Source organism: Stomoxys calcitrans, chromosome 1 (assembly GCF_963082655.1).
Source record: "Stomoxys calcitrans chromosome 1, idStoCalc2.1, whole genome shotgun sequence".
Classification (NCBI taxonomy): Eukaryota; Metazoa; Arthropoda; class Insecta; order Diptera; family Muscidae; genus Stomoxys; species Stomoxys calcitrans.
Window position 1 is genome coordinate 62073193 of NC_081552.1, and position 22742 is coordinate 62095934.

The window sequence follows — 22742 nt, forward strand, 5'->3', positions numbered from 1 at the left end:
TATATCAGGTTATGGACCGATTTGAACCATACTTGGCACAGTTGTTGGATATCGTAACAAAACACGTCGTGCAAAATTTCATTCCAATCGGATAAGAATTGCGCACTCTAGAGGCTCAAGAAGTCAAGACCCAAGATCGGTTTATATGGCAGCTGTATCAGGTTATGGACCGATTTGAACCATACTTGGCACAGTTGTTGGATGTCATAACAAAACACGTCGTGCAAAATTTCATTCCAATCGGATAAGAATTGCGCACTCTAGAGGCTGAAGAAGTCAAGACCCAAGATCGGTTTATATGGCAGCTACATCAGGTTATGGACCGATTTGAACCATACTTGGCACAGTTGTTGAATATCTTAACAAAACACGTCCTACAAAATTTCAGGCAAATCGGATAAGAATTGCGCCCTCTAGAGGCTAAAGAAGTCAAGACCCAAGATCGGTTTATATTGCAGCTGTATCAGGTTATGGACCGATTTGAACCATACTTGGCACAGTTGTTGGATGTCATAACAAAACACGTCGCGCAAAATTTCATCCCAATCGGATAAGAATTGCGCACTCTAGAGGCTCAAGAAGTCAAGACCCAAGATCGGTTTATATGGCAGCTATATCAAAACATGGACCGATATGGCCCATTTACAATACCAACCGACCTACACTAATAAGAAGTATTTGTGCAAAATTTCAAGCGGCTAGCTTTACTCCTTCGGAAGTTAGCGTGCTTTCGACAGACAGACGGACGGACGGACGGACGGACGGACGGACGGGCGGACGGACGGACAGACGGACGGACATGGCTAGATCGACATAAAATTTCACGACGATCAAGAATATATATACTTTATGGGGTCTCAGACGAATATTTCGAGTAGTTACAAACAGAATGACGAAATTAGTATACCCCCCATCTTATGGTGGAGGGTATAAAAATGAATTTTTGTTTGTTTGTCGATTTCTTTATTTGTGTGTTCCATACAGGCTCAAAAACGACTGAACAGATTTTCTTGAAATGTTCACAAAATGTGCATTATGGACCCGTGATCTTACTGAAGATTGATTCTCAATAAAAAGAAAAATTATGTTTTAATTAAATCCTAGTTAAATATCAATGTTGTTTGTATATATGTATAACAACATTTTATTCATTCGATCGCCGCTCATATCAGTGTGCTCAGCATAATAGATACTAACACCGCATTTTTATGAGTATACCGCAAATCTGAAAAGTACCACCGCTTTCAGTTCTCTTGTGGTTATAAAAAAGTAAACATTCTTTTTGATCTAAGTTATAGCATTAAAATCATACTATCCACTCATTAAAGTCAATAAGAAAACTTAATTTTTAACCTCTTTACCTTTAACTTATAAGTTTATATTTTGATGTGCTTGAAAAAAGTAGTCTCTTAGGCCTTTTTAAAACTGATTTCGATTCCTTAGAAAAGGAAACACACAAACACAAGCTTTAACTCCTATTGCATGAATAGCATAAAAGTTAATTCAAGAGTTCTGTAAAGCTGAAGCAGTACTCTCGCAGAGTATATTTCAATTGGTCCAACCGAAACAAATGCAATTGAAAAAGTTTCTTTAGCATCCTACATGGTGAAAAACTTTATGTTGTTTTGTCTATGGGTTGATAAAACAAGACAAGAAAAACAAGAAATGTCTTGTAAAAAACTCTCTAACGGAAGAAATTTCTTCATTATAATGAGAAAATTACAATTTTTGTTGTTCTTCTAACATTCTTTTTTTTACGTTTTTGAAGCGCACATTCTTATTCAAGTACATACTTTTAAATGTATAAAAACCAATGAATATGTACACACACAGGAGCATGTGTGGCCTAAGTAGGTGTAGGTATGTGTTTGGGTGTGTGTGGCATAGCAAAAGTATCGAAAGTACATGACATCCTTCCTCACGCATATTCTTCTTACCATTACTTCCTTGCCCACTATGTTTGCTTGAGTGTATGCGGGGGTGCACGTGTATGTGTGTGTGGGCGTGTTGTGCATAAGCCTTGTAATATGATTATGCGGTTGTCATTTGGCAAACAACAAGAACTTCCTTTGCTCTATCAAAAAATAAAAACCAAGTTCTTTTGTGGCCCATTCCGCTAAAAGCAGTCTTTGTTTATTTTCACCTGGTGTAGAAGCTTTTACTATGGCATATCATCCTTGCGGCTGCTGATGTTGTTGTTGTTCTTGGTACTGGATCAGCAGCAGGTAGAACTTGCTTGCCAGTATGCAGAGTTCTCTCATTCATTATTATCACACTGACATAGCTTTGCCATCACGACTTTCTCCCACAAAAACAATAACCAGGCAGGCTACGCATATATACAAAGAGGAGAACATTACAAATGATTTCATAAATTCATTCATGAATATTTTAAATTATTTAAGACAATATTTGCATATGCAGAAATTCCAGCGAACGCTTTACCTACATATTTGTAATGGCTTGATGCTAAAAACGTATATACTAGGGTGTTTAGCTTAAATTTTTCAAAATATATCTGGGGGAAAGAAGAGGTATTCCTTGCCAAAATTCTGAGAATAAAGTAAAGGCGTCAAAGATGCCTCAATATTGAGCAAAGTCGTCTCTAAAGACCCCAGCTACCTAAATTCTTGTGAGAGTTAACATTAATGATATTGTTTTTTCCACAGGAGCTGTCTTTATAGATGATCTTAATTGTCGACGAGGTGGTAAGCAGCTTTCAGTCGTTTAAATCGGCTGGACCGACGACAGAATGATTCCGAAAATGTTGCAGGAACCCCTTTACCGTGGGTTTCTGGCATAGTTTTATATACCAAGAACATGGAGGAAGGTCAGTGTGGCCTTGATCCCCAAGGTGAAAAAATAAGCCACACTCATGGTCCTTACTCGAAACACCGGATCGACTAATCAACCTACGTTTGGCAGATAGGCTGATATCGGGTGACTTTAGTGATGCTTAACATGCACTCGTCAAGGACGGATCGGTTAAAAATAGTCCTTCTTTCAGATAATCTCTTGATAATCGCAGTTCTGCTACATACCGGGGTTAATCTTAATATCCTCCAATCTACGAAAAATGTGCTATGCAGAAGGATTATAAAAACATAGTTAAGAGATGGTCTCTAGGAGCGTTCTCGCCGAATCGGAAAACTTCGTAAAAATTAAGTTCTTGGGGGATCTCAATAACAAGTGTGTTCGTGAACTCAATAATTTGTGCAAACTTGTACAAATTGTTGCTTAAAGTCGTTGGGGTAAATTATTTACCAGCAGAGAGAGCGGAATCGTGTGTATGAGCAAGCTAAATTTTGAAAGTTTGGTAATTGAGAGCTTGGAGTTTTTTTCCTAACAGAAATTTTCAGCACTGAACAGCTGTTTAATTTAAATAAATAGCAAACGAGAGTAAGAAGTATTCTTACTATCCTGCAAATTTTTGCTGGGTTTTAAGGAAGGGGTAAATACATGGTCCTAAATTTGGATATCAAATTCGTTTTCTATTCCCAAATACGTCTAAATTGTGCCTCATATTGCGATGGTCACTAAAAAATTGCTGTTTGTTGGGTATTATGGGAAAGGGTAGACCCCCAGAAAATTGGTCCCGAAATGGGTATCTATTCTTGCTCTACCCCCCAATACCTTTCATTTAAACTCCACACTGACATGGTGGGTAAATATGCCCGATTTAGGGGTGTTTTGTCGATTGGGGTAGTCCCCCCAACACTAAGCCCGGAAAATATATCAGCAACATACTCTATTCTCATATATCTATATATCATTTTTTTGAACCCCATATTGCCATTGGCCTCAAAATTGGATGTCAAATTCGTTTTCTAATCTCATTTAAACTCCTTATTGCAAAAGTCAGCAAATATGTCCGGTTTGGGTTATTGGCCATAAAAACTATGAATATTTAGTTTCACTCTCTTTAAGACCCAAATTGTCTTGGTGAGCAAATACGTCCTATTCGGGGGTTGTTATGGTGGTGGGATGTCCGCTAGAAAATTGGCCCCTAATGTTGATATCAGATACGTGGTCTACTCCCACATACTTTTAATTTGAGTCCCATATTTCCAAAGTCGGGAAACATGACCGGCTGGGGGGGTGTTTTGGGGGATGGACAGCCACTCAGTGAGTTGGCCTTGAAAATATATATCGGATTCGTGTTCCACTTGAAAACCCTCTTATTTGTGCCTAATATTGCAATAGTCAGAAAATACTTACTATTTGGGTGGTGTTGTGGGGGTGGGGTGGCCCCATAGACACTTTTCCCAAATGAAAGGTCCCAAAGACCTTTCATGTCCGCTAGAAAATTGGCCCCTAATGTTGATATCAGATACGTGGTCTACTCCCACATACTTTTAATTTGAGTCCCATATTTCCAAAGTCGGGAAACATGACCGGCTGGGGGGGTGTTTTGGGGGATGGACAGCCACTCAGTGAGTTGGCCTTGAAAATATATATCGGATTCGTGTTCCACTTGAAAACCCTCTTATTTGTGCCTAATATTGCAATAGTCAGAAAATACTTACTATTTGGGTGGTGTTGTGGGGGTGGGGTGGCCCCATAGACACTTTTCCCAAATGAAAGGTCCCAAAGACCTTTCATTTGAGCCCCACATTGCTATGGTCGTAAATTTGTCCCCTTTGGGGGATGTTTTTTGGGGAGAGGCGGCCCCCCAAACACTTGGTCCCATATTTGGATATCAGATTCGTATTCTACATTCAAATACCTTTTATTTAAGCCTCATACTCCCATGGTGAGTAAATAAGTCCTGTTTAGGAGGTGTTTTGGGAAAGGGGTGGACCCCCAGAAACGTGATCCCACATTTGGATATTAGATTCGTATGCTACTCATAAATACCTTTCATTTGAGTCCCATATTGCCGTGGTCGGTAAATATGTCCGATATAGGGGTGTTTTGGGGTTTGGGGTGGTCCCCCTAGCACTTGGTCCAACAATGGGATATCAGATACGTTTTCGTATCCTAAATACATTTCATTTGAATCCCATATTGTCGTGATTGGTCTAAATATATGTTTGGTAGGTTTTAGGGTGGGGCAGCCCCCCTAGGTACCCCATCCGAAATTTGGATACCAAATTTTTATTTTTAGGGTACTATATGAGAGCACACAAAATTTCGCTTAAATCGCACCACCCATCTCCAAGATCTGGCGTTTCTGAAAATTAGGGTAAGGGGGAGGGTCCGCCCCCCCTTCAGATATCAAAAAATGTAGTACCCAATTTTCACCACGGGATCTTTATGCCACCATCTGTGGTGGCATAAATCGGTTCAGCCGTTTCTGAGTCTATAAGGAACACACACAAACATACAAACAAACAAACAAATAAAACAACAAACAAACACAAATTTATTTTTATACCCACCACCGAAGGATGGGGGTATATTCATTTTGTCATTCCGTTTGCAACACATCGAAATATCCATTTCCGACCCTATAAAGTATATATATTCTTGATCAGCGTAAAAATCTAAGACGATCTAGACATGTCCGTCCGTCTGTCCGTCTGTCCGTCTGTCCGTCTGTCTGTTGAAATCACGCTACAGTCATTAAAAATTGAGATATTGAGCTGAAATTTTGCACATATTCTTTTTTTGTCCATAAGCAGGTTAAGTTCGAAGATGGGCTATATCGGACTATATCTTCATATAGCCCCCATATAGACCGATCCGCCGATTTAGGGTCTTAGACCCATAAAAGCCACATTTATTATCCGATTTTGCTGAAATTTGGAAAAGTGAGTTTTGTTAGGCCCTTCGACATCCTTCGTCAATTTGGCTCAGATCGGTCCAGATTTGGATATAGCTGCCATATAGACCGACCCTCCGATTTAGGGTCTAAGGGCCATAAAAGCCACATTTTTTAGCCGATTCCGCTGAAAATCGGGACAGTGAGTTGTGTTAGGCCCTTCGACATCCTTTGTCAATTTGGCTCAGATCGGTTCAGATTTGGATATAGCTGCCATATAGACCGATCCTCGATTTATGGTGTTAGGCCCATAAAAGCCACATTTATTATCTGATTTTGCTGAAATTTGGGACAGTGAGTTGTGTTAGGCCCTTCGACATCCTTTGTCAATTTGGCTCAGATCGGTTCAGATTTGGATATAGCTGTCATATAGACCGATCTTCCACTCTATGGTGTTAGGCCCATAAAAGCCACATTTATTACCCGATTTTGCTGAAATTTGGGTCAGTGAGTTGCGTTAGGCCCCTCGACATCTTTCTTCAATTTGGCCCAGATCGGTTCAGATTTGGATATAGCTGCTATATAGACCGATTTCTTGATTTAAGGTTTTGGGCCCATAAAATGCTCATTTATTGTCCGATGTCGCCGAAATTTGGGACAGTGAGTTAAGTTAAGCCCCTTGACATACATCTGCAATATCGCACAGATTTGTCCAAATTTAGATATAGCTGCCATATAGACCGATATCTAGGTTTTAGGTTTCGGGGCCATAAAGACCCATTTATTGTCCGATGTCGCTGAAATTTGAGACAGTGAGTTTAGTTAGGCTCTTCGACGTCCTTCTTCAATTTTGCCCAGATCGATCCAGATTTGATAATAGCTGCCATGTAGACCGATCTCTCGATTTAAAGTCTTTGCCCCATAAAAAGCGCATTTATAATCCGATTTCACTGAAATTTTACAAAATAACTTATGTTAGGCTTTTCAACATCCGTGTCGTATATGGTTCAGATCGTTTAATTTTTAGATATAGCTACTGTACTTATTAGTATTTGGTCCAAATCGGAGCATGTTTTGATATAACTGATATGGGTCATAAGGTATGAAATTTTCACCGAATTTTGATGAAAGGTAGTTTACATATATACCCGAGGTGGTGGGTATCCAAAGTTCGGCCCGGCCGAACTTAACGCCTTTTTATACCCACCACCGAAGGATGGGGGTATATTCATTTTGTCATTCCGTTTGCAACACATCGAAATATCCATTTCCGACCCTATAAAGTATATATATTCTTGATCAGCGTAAAAATCTAAGACGATCTAGACATGTCCGTCCGTCTGTCCGTCTGTCCGTCTGTCTGTTGAAATCACGCTACAGTCATTAAAAATTGAGATATTGAGCTGAAATTTTGCACAGATTCTTTTTTTGTCCATAAGCAGGTTAAGTTCGAAGATGGGCTATATCGGACTATATCTTCATATAGCCCCCATATAGACCGATCCGCCGATTTAGGGTCTTAGACCCATAAAAGCCACATTTATTATCCGATTTTGCTGAAATTTGGAAAAGTGAGTTTTGTTAGGCCCTTCGACATCCTTCGTCAATTTGGCTCAGATCGGTCCAGATTTGGATATAGCTGCCATATAGACCGACCCTCCGATTTAGGGTCTAAGGGCCATAAAAGCCACATTTTTTAGCCGATTCCGCTGAAAATCGGGACAGTGAGTTGTGTTAGGCCCTTCGACATCCTTTGTCAATTTGGCTCAGATCGGTTCAGATTTGGATATAGCTGCCATATAGACCGATCCTCGATTTATGGTGTTAGGCCCATAAAAGCCACATTTATTATCTGATTTTGCTGAAATTTGGGACAGTGAGTTGTGTTAGGCCCTTCGACATCCTTTGTCAATTTGGTTCAGATCGGTTCAGATTTGGATATAGCTGTCATATAGACCGATCTTCCACTCTATGGTGTTAGGCCCATAAAAGCCACATTTATTACCCGATTTTGCTGAAATTTGGGTCAGTGAGTTGCGTTAGGCCCCTCGACATCTTTCTTCAATTTGGCCCAGATCGGTTCAGATTTGGATATAGCTGCTATATAGACCGATTTCTTGATTTAAGGTTTTGGGCCCATAAAATGCTCATTTATTGTCCGATGTCGCCGAAATTTGGGACAGTGAGTTAAGTTAAGCCCCTTGACATACATCTGCAATATCGCACAGATTGGTCCAAATTTAGATATAGCTGCCATATAGACCGATATCTAGGTTTTAGGTTTTGGGGCCATAAAGACCCATTTATTGTCCGATGTCGCTGAAATTTGAGACAGTGAGTTTAGTTAGGCTCTTCGACGTCCTTCTTCAATTTTGCCCAGATCGATCCAGATTTGATAATAGCTGCCATGTAGACCGATCTCTCGATTTAAAGTCTTTGCCCCATAAAAAGCGCATTTATAATCCGATTTCACTGAAATTTTACAAAATAACTTATGTTAGGCTTTTCAACATCCGTGTCGTATATGGTTCAGATCGTTTAATTTTTAGATATAGCTACTGTACTTATTAGTATTTGGTCCAAATCGGAGCATGTTTTGATATAACTGATATGGGTCATAAGGTATGAAATTTTCACCGAATTTTGATGAAAGGTAGTTTACATATATACCCGAGGTGGTGGGTATCCAAAGTTCGGCCCGGCCGAACTTAACGCCTTTTTACTTGTTACTTGTTATATATGAGATTGATCGTCTCGACATTCTGAGTCGATCTAGCCATATCCGTATTTAATTCAATTTTTGGCGACGAAGCTCCATCAAGGACCAGTGTTTATCGATGATAAGGTGAATTTAATCGAGGTCGTAGTTCACTCCAAGACGAATTTCGTGAAGGTTCAAAATCAGTTGTTGTTCCAATAACCATTGATGCTGTACTCCAATTAATATTGCATGATTGTCATGTGACCTACGTGAGATTGAGACAACCTTAGGCATTAGTGGGACAGCAATATTGCATGAATATTTGACGGTCAAAAAAATTTGTTCGCGTTGGATCCCACATAATTTGTCAATCGCTCAAAAAAGGCTCGTGTCGATTAGTCGAAAGAAATTCTCCAACAAGTAAAAGCGTCCTAAGTACGGCCGGGCCGAATCTTGGAAACAGAGCACCATTGATTCTGGTAAAAATTTATACGAAATAAGTTTAATTCTACATACCAAACTTCTGTTATAACATGCAAAGAAGTTTTGATGATTTCGTATTCTTTGTAAATACACCTGATCTTCTGATCTCAAAATTTAGTTATATATAGCGGCTATATAGACCGATCTTCAAAGTTAAAGTCTTGAGGCAATAAATTGGTCAATTTTCATCTGATCAGTGAGATCTGGTAGACCCCTACCCATTTATGTAAAGTGTGGTTCAGATCAGACTATATTTTGATATAGCTGCCCTATAGACAGACCGCTCGATCTTCCGATATAGGGTATTGATTCCATAAAAGATCCATTTATTATGATATTGAGCTGAAACTTTGCACAGATAATTTCTTGTCTTGATATAGTCCCCATTTTTACCGTTCTCCTGTTTAATGGGCTAAGGTACATAAAAGCCGATATATTATCCGATTTCGTTGAAACTTATCATATATATATTCATGATCGTCTTGACGTTCTAAGTCGATTTAGCCCATCCGTCCGTCTGTTTGTGTGTCGAAAGCAAGCTAACTTTGGAAGGAGTAAGCCTAGGTGCTTGGAATTTTGCACACATTTTTCCTATTACTGCAGATCGGTTGGGAGCGTAAATGGGCTAAGTCGGTTCATGTTTTGGTATACCTGCCATATAAACCGATCTCGGATCATGACTTCTTGAGCCTCTAGAGGGCGCAATTCTTATCCGATTTGGCTGAAATTTTGTATACAGTGCTTTGTTGTAGCTTCCGACAACAATAATAGGTATACTCTCAATTGTTCCATAACTTCATATAGCTCCCATATTAGCCGATATAAGCCGATATCCTGATTTGACTTCATCAGGCTCTGGAGGTCTCAATTCTTATCTGATTTGGCTGAAACTTTGCACTTCTTCTACGACTTCCGGTCTAGTACCTAATATAGCTTCCACATAAACCGATCTTAAGCTCCTAAAGGGCGCAGTTCTTTTCAGATTCGGCTGAAATTTTGCTTAACAACTTCTTCTATGACTTTAAACTTACGCTCCAAAAATCTGTTATAGGTCCATAAAAAACGATGTCTTCTAATATGGTCTACATCATCCAAATCATGTTTAATTGGAATTGGCCCATAATTTGATATATTGAAGCTCCAATAGCATAGCAATTCTTATCCATTGTCCTTTGTTTGCGATCCATGGTGGAGGGTGTTTTTAGATTGGGCCAGGCCAAACTTCGCACGCTTTTACTTGTCAAATCTTCACGTCTTTGAGTTCAGCTTAATGACCAAGCGAATGTAACACTCGAAGGAGAGATTGTTTAAATGAGTGTTCAAGAAAGAAATTACCAGTTTCTCGACAAAGCAGAACATATATCACACGGGTTTCGATGAGTGCTTAGGTTATATTTATCGTGCACCAACATAAATTATATCCGTATGTCCGATCGTCCTACAGTTTTGCAGTCTGTTGTTTACAATACTTGTAGTTTAACCATGACCACAAATTCGTACGTCAAGGTACTAAAACGTACCAAATTGTGACAATTTGGCTGGGGCGTACCGAATGGCCTAGAATAATGAGGAATTATTGTACTTGGGCCCAAATTAAAGATTGTGTTTAGTTCCGCATTTGGTACTATTTGCTAGTTTTTTGGAAACTGAGCTAGAACTCTGAATTTTGGATATGTACATAATGGTAACCTTAATTGGAGGAACAAATGAGTTCTTGGGAATCGACCACCATGGATTCTGCTAAAAATTTATCTCTAGTAAAAAGGCGTTAAGATCGGCTGGACCGAACTTACCTCGGGTATATAAATAAACCACCTTTCGTTAGAATCCGGTGAAAAATATATAATTTATGCCCACATAGCAGCTTTATCGAAATATGGTCCGATTTGGACCAAATTCGACATGGATATTGTGTGGTCTAATAATTGTAAGTCATTGCTCAATTTTGCAGAACAAAATATTGGTAGCCGATCTGAACTATATACGACACGGATGTCGAAAAGATATCCGATCGAGAGATCGGTTTATATGGCAGCTATAACCAAATCTGAACCGATTTGGATGTCGAAGACGCTAACATTACTCACTGTCCGAAATTTCTGCGAAATCGGACAATAAATTCGCCTTTTATGGCCACAAAACCTTTTATCGAGAGATCGGTCTATATGGCAGCTATATCCAAATCAAGACCTGATCTGAGCCAAATTGAAGAGGAATGTAAAAGGGCCTAACACAACCCACTGTCCCAAATTGCGGCGACATCGGACAATAAAAACGCCTTTTATGGCCACAAAATCTTTTATCGAGAGATCGGTCTATATTGCAGCTATATCCAAATCTATACCTGATCTGAGCCAAATTGAAGAGTAATGTTAAAGGGCCTAACACAACCCACTGTCCCAAATTGCAACGACATCGGACAACAAATGCGAGTTTTATGGGCCCAAGACCTTAAATCAAGAGATCGGTCTATATAAACAAGGAGGAAGTCGAAGGGCCTAACGCAACCGCAAATGCGCCTTTTGTGGGCCCAAGACCCTTAAATCGGGAGATCGGCCTATATAGCAGCTTTATCCAAATCTGAACCGATCTGAGCCATGTTGAAAATGGATGTCAAGTAGCCTAACGCAACAAACTGTCCCATATTTCAGCAAAATCGGATAATAAATGTAGGTTTTATGGCCTAAGACCCTAAATCGGCTGATCGGTCTATATGGTGGCTATATCAAAATATAGTCTGATACAGCCCATCTTCGAACTTAGCCTGCTTATGGACAAAAAAAGAATCTGTACAAAGTTTCAGCTTAATGTCTCTATTTTCAAAGACTGTAGCGTGGTTTCAACAGACAGATGGACAGACGGACGGACATGGCTAGATCGTCTTAGATTTTTCCGCTGATCAAGAATATATATACTTTATAGGTCGGAAACGGATATTTTGATGTGTTCCAAACGTAATGACAAAATGAATATATCCCCATCCATCGGTGATGGGTATAAAAATTAATTTGTGTTTGTTTATTTATTTGTTTCTTTCTTTGTTTGTAGGTTTGGTTGTTTGTGGGTATGGTTGTTTGTGGCGGTTTGTAAATTTGGTTGTTCCGTATAGACTCAAAAACGGCTAAACCGATTTCTTTCAAATATTCACAGATTGTGGGGAGTGGTCCGGAAGGAGCAATAAGCTATATAATTTTTTCTGATATCGCAAGGGGGTCGGACCCTCCTCCTTACAACAAAAGCACCACTCAAAAATAAAAGTGAACCGATCAGGACAATATGGAACTCAAATGAAAGGTATTCGAGAGTAGAATACTAATTTGCCCCGACCCCAAAATCCCTTCAAATTGGCATATTGGACGATAATGACGATATGGTACTCGAATGAAAGGTATTCGTGAGTAGATTACCAATGTGGTCGGGAAGGAGGAATAGGCTATATAATTTGTTGAAATTGGAAGGGGGCAAACCCTCCCTCTCCTGTTAACCCAAAAACACCTACCAAAATCAAGGTTGACCGATCGGGACAATATGGGCGTCAAAAGAAAGGTACTGGAGAGTATGATACGAATATGGTATTGAAGTTGGGTCCAAGGAACCAAAGGGCCACTACAACCCCAAAAGTTCCCCAAACCCACATATTAGACGTACATATCAATATGCGACTCAAATGAAAGGCATTCGGAGAAGATTACGAATATGACATAAAGAATGGAGTATAAGTAAATGCGGGTCTCCCCGCCCCCCCAAAAAGCCCCCCAAATAGGAATTTTACACGATCATAGCTATATAAGTCTCAAATGAAAGGAATTTGGGAGTTGTTTACGGATATGACATTAAACTTTGTGTCCAAGAATCTAGGTTGCGATTTACCTTAAAAAATCGCCTCCAATAGATTATTTGACCAATTAAAACAATGGGGGATCAATGATAGATATTTTTGAGTAGAGTGCGTCATTCAAATATGTGCTCAAGCGGCATATGGGAGTTTGGTGCACAACGACAACAACAATAGAGACTTTCTCCACCAAACGATTGTATACACAATCATGACAATATGCGGTTAAATCAAGGGCAAAAGGTTATGACTGCGAATCTGATATCGTCATACTGCTCATATATCTAGCGGACCACCTCAAAACAATCTATCAATCAAATGACCTAACAGAACACTGTGTGATTTAATTAATGTCTAAAATATGCGTGATAGGAAGAGTTGAAACCCTTAACATTAAGATGGCATCCATTTTAATCTCATCGATAGACAAGACCAAACGACCTGCTGCTGGGCAACACTTCTTTGTTGTATCTTCTACCTTAGGATGGGGGTATACTAATTTCGACATTCTGTTTGTAACACCTCGAAATATATATCCTTGATCGTCTTGTCATTTTAAGTCGATCTAGCCATGTCCGTCCATCTGTTTGTCGAAAGCATGATAACTTTCGAAGGTAAGTAAAGCTAGCCGCTTGAAATTTTGCACAAATACTTTTTATTAGGGTAGGTCGGTTAGGATTGTAAATGGGCCAAATCGGCCTATGTTTTAATATAGCTGCCACATAAAGCCGATCTTGGGTCTTGCCTTCTTGAGCCTCTAGAGGGCGCAATTGTCAACCGATTTTGCTAAGAATGGCGCAAATCGGTACATAACCTGATATAGCTGCCATATAAACCCATCTCGGATCTTGACTTTCTAAACCTCTAAAGGGTGCAGTTCTCATCCGATTTGGAAGAAATTTTGTACAACGGCTTTTCTCTTGACCTTTTACATACGTATCTAATATGGTCTGACTTCTACAATGTTCAGCATTCATTTATGGTCCGAATCGTTCTATAACTTGATATAGCATCAATAGCAAAACAGTTCTGATTCAATATTCTGATTCAATATACAGCGCATAGATCTCGACAAATGCGGTCCATGGTGGAGGGTAAATAAGATTCGGCCGGGCGACCATTGCACGCACGAACTTGTTCAAAAGTTGAACATAGTTTAATAGTAAGAACTATCGCGACCGCACCAAATATATAGACTGGCAAATTAGTGCTTTACCGCAGAAAATCGTTTTTTATAACAATTTGATTTGATTTAAAAACAAGTAAAAGCGTTCCAAGTTCGGCCAGGCCGAATCTTATATACTTTCCACCATGGATCCATGGATCGCATTTGGCGAGTTCTTTTCCCGGCATCTCTTCTTAGGCAAAAAAGGATATAAGAAAAGATTTGCTCTGGCTATTAGAGCGATATCAAGATATGGTCCGGTTTGGACCACAATTAAATTATATGTTGGAGACCTGTGTAAAATGTCAGCCAATTCGAATAAGAATTGCGCCGTTTGGGGGCTTAGAAGTAAAATAAAGAGATCGATTTGTATGGGAGATTTATCGGGGCTATAGACCGATTCAGACCATAATAAACACGTATGTTGATGGTCGTAAGAGGATCCGTCGTACAAAACTTCAGACAAATCGGATAATAATTGCGATCTCTAGAGGCTCAATAAGTCAAGATTCCAGAATGGTTTATATGGCAGCTAAATCAGGTTATGAACCGATTGAACCTTATTTGACACAGTTGTTGAAAGTAAGAATAAGCTCAAGAAGTCAAGACCCAAGACCGGTTTATATGGCAGCTATATCAGTTTATGAACCGATTTAAACCTTATTTGACACAGTTGTTGAAAGTAAGAATAAAATACGTCATGCGAAATTTCATCCCAATCGGATAAGAATTGTGCCCTCTAGAAGATCAAGAAGTCAAGTCCTCAGATTTGTTTATTTGACAGCTATATCAGGTTATGAACCGATTTGAACCATACTTAGCACAGTAGTTGGATATCATATCAAAATACTACGTGCAAAAATTAATTCAAATAAGAATTGCGCACTCTAGAGGCTCAAGAAGTCAAGACACAAGATCGGTTTTTATGGCAGCTATATCAGGTTATGGACCGATTTGAACCATACTTGACAAAATTGTTGAAGGTCATCGCAAAATACGTCGTGCAAAATTTCATTACAATCGGATAAGAATTGCGCACTCTAAAGGCTCAAAAAGTCAAGACCCCAAGATCGGTTTATATGGCAGCTATATAAAAACATGGACCGATATGGTATATTTACAATGCCACCCGACCTACACTAATAATAAGTATTTGTTGCAAAAATGTAAGCGGGCTAGCTTTACTTCTTCGGAAGTTGGCGTGCTTTCGACAGCCAGACGGACGGACGGACAGATGGACGGACATGGCTAGATCGACATAAAATGTCGCGACGATCAAGAATATATATACTTTAATGGGGTCTCAGACGAATATTTCGAGTAGTTACAAACAGAATGACGAAAATTACAATAGTATACCCCCCCCATCCTATGGTGGAGCGTTATAACAAAAAGGACTAAATGATGGCTATTGAATAGGTAGTCATATCTTATAAAGGGTGATTTTTTTGAGGTTAGGATTTTCATGCATTAGTATTTGACAGATCACGTGGGATTTCAGACATGGTTGTCAAAGAGAAAGATGCTCAGTATGCTTTGACATTTCATCATGAATAGACTTACTAACGAGCAACGCTTGCAAATCATTGAATTTTATTACCAAAATCAGTGTTCGGTTCGAAATGTGTTCATTCACCGTTCAGCGATGAGGCTCATTTCTGGTTGAATGGCTACGTAAATAAGCAAAATTGCCGCATTTGGAGTGAAGAGCAACCAGAAGCCGTTCAAGAACTGCCCATGCATCCCGAAAAATGCACTGTTTGGTGTGGTTTGTACGCTGGTGGAATCATTGGACCGTATTTTTTCAAAGATGCTGTTGGACGCAACGTTACGGTGAATGAACACATTTCGAACCGAACACTGATTTGGTAATAAAATTCAATGATTTGCAAGCGTTGCTCGTTAGTAAGTCTATTCATGATGAAATGTCAAAGCATACTGAGCATCTTTCTCTTTGACACCATGTCTGAAATCCACGTGATCTGTCAAATACTAATGCATGAAAATCCTAACCTCAAAAAATTACCCTTTATATAACAAGTAAAAAGACGTTAAGTTCGGCCGGGCCGAACTTTGGATATCCACCACCTCAGGTATATTTATAAACACCTTTCGTCAAATCCGGAGAAAAATGCATACCTTATGACCCATAGCAGCTAAATCGAATATGTTCCGATTTGGACCAAATACTAAAAATACAAGTCATTCTTCAACTGTGTAAAACAAAATTTTGCTCTTTTTATACCCACCACCGAAGGATGGGGGTATATTCATTTTGTCATTCCGTTTGCAACACATCGAAATATCCATTTCCGACCCTATAAAGTATATATATTCTTGATCAGCGTAAAAATCTAAGACGATCTAGACATGTCCGTCCGTCTGTCCGTCTGTCTGTTGAAATCACGCTACAGTCATTAAAAATTGAGATATTGAGCTGAAATTTTGCACAGATTCTTTTTTTTGTCCATAAGCAGGTTAAGTTCGAAAGATGGGCTATATCGGACTATATCTTCATATAGCCCCCATATAGACCGATCGCCGATTTAGGGTCTTAGACCCATAAAAGCCACATTTATTATCCGATTTTGCTGAAATTTGGAAAGTGAGTTTTGTTAGCCCTTCGACATCCTTCGTCAATTTGGCTCAGATCGGTCCAGATTTGGATATAGCTGCCATATAGACCGACCTCCGATTTAGGTCTAAGGCCATAAAAGCCACATTTTTTAGCCGATTCCGCTGAAAATCGGGACAGTGAGTTGTGTTAGGCCCCTTCGACATCCTTTGTCAATTTGGCTCAGATCGGTTCAGATTTGTGATATAGCTACCATATAGACCGATCCTCGATTTATGGTGTTAGGCCCATAAAAGCCACATTTATTACCTGATTTTGGCTGAAATTTGGGACAGTGAGTTGTGTTAGGCCCTTCGACATCCTTTGTCAATTTGGCTCAGATCGGTTCAGATTTGGATATAGCTGTCATATAGACCGATCTTCCACTCTATGGTGTTAGGCCCATAAAAGCCACATTTATTACCCGATTTTGCTGAAATTTGGGTCAGTGAGGTTGCGTTAGGTCCCCTCGACATCTTTCTTCAATTTGGCCCAGATCGGTTCAGATTTGGATATAGCTGCTATATAGACCGATTTCTTGATTTAAGGTTTTGGGCCCATAAAATGCTCATTTAATTGTCCGATGTCGCCGAAATTTGGGACAGTGAGTTAAGTTAAGCCCCTTGACATACATCTGCAATATCGCACAGATTGGTCCAAATTTAGATATAGCTGCCATATAGACCGATATCTAGGTTTTAGGTTTTGGGGCCATAAAGACCCATTTATTGTCCGATGTCGCTGAAATTTGAGACAGTGAGTTTAGGTAGGCTCTTCGACGTCCTTCTTCAATTTTGCCCAGATCGATCCACATTTGGATATAGCTGCCATGTAGACCGATCTCTCGATTTAAAGTCTTTGCCCCATAAAAAGCGCATTTATAATCCGATTTCACTGAAATTTTACAAAATAACTTATGTTAGGCTTTTCAACATCCGTGTCGTATATGGTTCAGATCGTTTAATTTTTAGATATAGCTACTGTACTTATTAGTATTTGGTCCAAATCGGAGCATGTTTTGATATAACTGATATGGGTCATAAGGTATGAAATTTTCACCGAATTTTGATGAAAGGTAGTTTACATATATACCCGAGGTGGTGGGTATCCAAAGTTCGGCCCGGCCGAACTTAACGCCTTTTTACTTGTTAGTAGCTATATTTAAAAATTAGCCGCTCTGAATCATAAACGACACGGATGTCGAAAAGCCTAACATACGTCACTGTGTCAAATTTCAGTGAAATCGGATTATAGAAGCGCCTTTTATTGGGCCAAGGCTTTTCATCGTGATATCTGTCTATATGGCAGCTATATCTAAATCTGGACCGATTTGCGCCAAGTTGCAGACAAATGTCGAAGAGCCTAACGCAACTCACTGTCCCAAATTTCGGCGAAATCGGACAATAAATGCTCCTTTTATGGCCCCAAAACCATAAATCAAGAGATCGGTCTATATTGCAGCTATATCCAAATCTGGACCGATCTGAGCCAAATTGAAATCGAAAGTTTTATCACAACTCACTGTCTCAAATTTCGCCGACATCGTACAATAAATGCGCATTTTATGGGCGCAAAACCTTAAATCGAGAGATCGGTCTATATGGCAGCTATATCCGAATCTAAACCGATCTGAGCCAAATTGACAAAGGATGTCGAAAGGCCTAAGACAACTCACTATCCCGAATTTCAGCAAAATCGGATAATAAATGTGGCTTTTATGGGTTTAAGACCTTAAATCGGAGGATCGGTCTATATGGCAGCTATATCCAAAACTGAACCGATCTGAGCCAAATTAGCGAAGGATGTCAAAGGGCCTATGACAACTCACTGTCCCAAATTTCAGCAAAATCGGATAATAAATGTGTCTTTTATAGGCCTTAGACCCTTAATCGGAGGATCGGTCTATATGGCAGCTATATCCAAATCTCAACCGATCTGAGCCAAATTGGCGAAGGATATCGAAGGGCGTAAGACAACCCACTGTCTCAAATTTCAGCAAAATCGGATAATAAATGTAGCTTTTATGGGTGTGAGACCCTAAATCGGCGGATCGGTCTATATGGGGGCTATATCTAGATATATTCCGATTTGGCCCATCTTCGAACTTAACCTGCTTATGGACAAAAAAAAAATCTGTGCAAAATTTCAGCTCAATATCTCATGTCTAGATCGTCTTAGATTTTTACGCTGATCAAGAATATATATACTTTATAGGGTCGGAAATGGATACTTCGATGTGTTGCAAACGGAATGACAAAATGAATATACCCCCATCCTTCGGTAGTGGGTATACAAATCAATTTGTGGTTGTTTGTTTGTTTGTATGTTTGTGTGTTCCTTAAAGACTCAGAAACGGCTGAACCGATTTTCTTGAAATTTCACAGATGGTGGCATAATGACCGTGGTGAAAATAGGGTACTACATTTTTTGATATCTGAAGGGAGCGGACCCTCCCCCTTACCCTAATCTTCAGAAACGCCAGATCTCGGAGATGGGAGGTGCGATTTATTTAATTTTGTGTGCTCTCATATAGTACCCTAAAAATAAAAATTTGGTATCCAAATTTCGGATGGGGTACCTAGGGGGGGCTGCCCCTTGATGTCCAATTTTAGGACCATGTATTGACCCCTTCCTCAAACCCCCCCTCAAAGGTTAAAAATTTTGCGACCATGCCAATATGTGGCTCAAGTGAAAGATATTTGAATTTTATAACCTGTTTTGGGCCATGTGTTTGGGGGACGCCTCATCGTGTAAACTCCCCTAAACCAATGGCAATATGGGGTTCAAATAAATGGTATTTGGAAGAAGAACACGATGCTGATATTTTTTTTTGGCCCAAGTGTCTGGGGAACCACCTCACCCCCGAAAACACCCCTAAATCAAAGAAAACATGAGAATATCGGACTGAAAAAAAGTATTTTAAGAATGGAGTACACCCTACGTTCAAACTTAAATTCGTAGACCAATAAATATCATATGGGATTTAGATAAAGGCACTTATATTGTTAAATTGTTAGTCAAGTTTGCATGGTATTTCACTAAAAGCTCTTTAATTGTCGAAAATAAATATTCCAAGGAAACTTTTGTTCCTTGGCGCAGCGGAGCGGGCCCGACTCAGCTAGTTTATATATATGGCTGCTATAGCCAAATCTGAACCGATTTTTATGAAATTCGCCAGTAATGTTGAAAGTCATAACAAAATTCTTCCTGCCTAATTTTGAGAGTATCAGTTAACAAATGACCATTTTATTGCATTATTACTGCAAATCGGACGAACATATATATGGAAGCTATACATAAATAAGAACCGATTTCGAGAAAACTTTATGGATATTGTAAAAGTCGTCGAGGAAAGCGTTGTACAAAGTTTTGGCAAGATTGGTCAATAAATGCGCTTGTAGTGGCTCTAGGCGTGAAAATCGGGCGATAAATATGTAAGAGAGCTATATTTAAATTTGAACCGATTTCTATCAAATTCACCACCTACGTAGAGAGTTAAAAGGAAATCCTTCGTACCAAATTTCTAGAGAATCGGTTAACAAATGACAATTTTATTGCATCATTACTGCAAATCCTACGAACATATATATAGGAGCTATTTCGAAATCTGAACCAATTTTTTCCAATTTCACAATTTTGTTTGTTTCTCTTTCGAGACGAGCTGGATGATCGAAGATGCAAATGGAAAAGGAAAGCCAAAGGTAGCAACACACACAAACTACTATGGGACGCGTTTCTTCTTTAGTTAGAAGACTTTTCAACCATATTAGGTGTGATGGCTTCAAGGGCCAATTTTCCAATTTCAATAGAGATGAAGTCTAGGCCGAAAAACATGTCTATACCAAATTTGAAGACGATCGGATGAAAATTGCGCCCTATAATTTATACACAAATTAACTGGGCAGACAGGCAGACGGACAAATCTAAATCGAATCAGAAAAAAAGTAAGGAAAGGCAAAAGTCGGGCGGTGCCGACTTTATAATACCCTACACCTGAACTTTAAATATAAAAGTATGACTATATCTAATTCTGAACAAATTTTGATGGACTTCGACGGATGTATTCAGATAGGTTATTAAAATTATTATATCAAATATCGAGCAAAGCAAATATGTTCAAAATGTTATAACTTTGTTGAAAAATGACGGGAGATGGGAGCTATATCTAAATCTGAACCGATTTCGATCAAACTTTATGGATATAGTGGAATTCGTCGAGGAAAATTTTGGGAAGATTGGTCAATAATGCGCTTATGGGTCTAGGAGTGAAAATGGGGCTATATGTATGTATGTGAGCTATACCTAAATCTGAACCGATTTCAATGAAATTCACCAGTGATATTAAGAGTCATAAGAAAATCCTTCCTGCAAAATTTGAAGAGAATCGGTTAACTAATGACCATTTTATTGCTGTATTACTGCAAATCGGACGAAAATATATATGGGAGCTATATCCAAATCTGAGCCGATTTCTGTGAAGTTCACCAGATATATTAGGAGTCATAAGAAAATCCGATTCGACAGAATCGGTTAACAAATGACCATTTTATTGAATTATTACTGCAAATAGAACGAACATATATATGGAAGCTATATCCAAATCTGAACCGATTTTTTCCAATTTTAATAGGTTTCGTCTCTTAGTCGAAAAACATTCCCATACCAAATTTGAAGACGATTGGATGAAAATTGCGACCTGTAGTTTGTACACGAATTAACATTGACAGACAGATGGACATAGCTAAATCGAATCAGAAAGTGATTCTGAGTCGATCGGTATACTTATAAATGGGTCTATCTCTCTTCCTTTTGCGTGTTACAAATAAATTCACTAAGTTATAATACCCTGTACCACAGAAGTGGTGTAGGGTATAATGATTCTGATCGATCGGTATCTCTTCCTTCTTGGTTTAGCTCTCTTCCTTCTGGGTGTTACAAACAAATGCACTAAATTATAATACCCTGAACTACAGTAGTGGTGTAGGGTATAAAAATAAAATATAGAATCTTAGGAATTTTATTGAGGTTGTTTGCGGTTTTATATTTTAACGTTTCTACCCTGAAACAAGCCTTAACAATAATTGTTTAAATAATTTAAGAGCTTGCCTTTGTCATAGATTAAAAGAAGAAATTAATAAAAAACAAGTAAAAGCGTGCTAAGTTCGGCCGGGCCGAATCTTATATACCCTCCACCATGGAGCGCAGTTGTCGAGTTCTTTTCCCGACATCTCTTCTTAGGCAAAAAGTGATATAAGAAAAGATTTGCTCTGCTATTAGAGCGATATAAAGATATGATCCGGTTTAGACCACAATTAAATTATATGTTGGAGACCTGTGTAGAATGTCAGCCAATTCGAGTAAGAATTGCGCCCTTTGGGGGCTCAGAAAGTAAAATAGAGAGATCGATTTATATGGGAGCTGTATCGGGCTATAAACAGATTTAGACCATAATAAACACGTATGTTGATGGCCAAGAGAGGATCCATCGTACAAAATTTCAGGCAAATCGGATAATAATTGCGACTTCTAGAGGCTCAAGAAGTCAAGATCCCAGATCGGTTTATATGGCAGCTATATCAGGTTATGAACCGATTTAAACCTTATTTGACACAGTGGTTGAAAGAAAAAATAAAAAATAAAAAACGTCATGCAAAATTTCAGCCAAATCAGGTAGGAATTGCGCCCTCTAGAAGCTCAAGAAGTCAAGTCCCCAGATCTGTTTATATGACAGCTATATCAGTTTATGAGCCGATTTGAACCATTTTTGGCACACTTGTTGGATATCATAAAAAAAACATGTCGTGCAAAATTTCATTCCAATCTGATAAGAATTGCGCACTTTAGAGGCTTAAGAAGTCAAGACCCAAGATCGGTTTATATGGCAGCTATATCAGGTTATGGACCGATTAGGACCATACTTGGCACAGTTGTTGAATATCATAACAAAACAAGTCGTGCAAAATTTCATTATAATCGGGTAAGAATTGCGCACTCTAGTGGCTTAAGAAGTCAAGACCCAAGATCAGTTTAAATGGCAGCTATATCAGGTTATGGACCGATTTGAACAATACTTGGCAACGTTGGTGGATATCATAACAAAACACGTCGTGCAAAATTTCATGCCAATCGGATAAGAATTGCGCACTTTAGAGGCTCAAGAATTCAAGACCCAATATCGGTTTATATGGCAGCTATATCAGATTATGGACCGATTTAAACCTTATTTAGCACAGTTGTTGG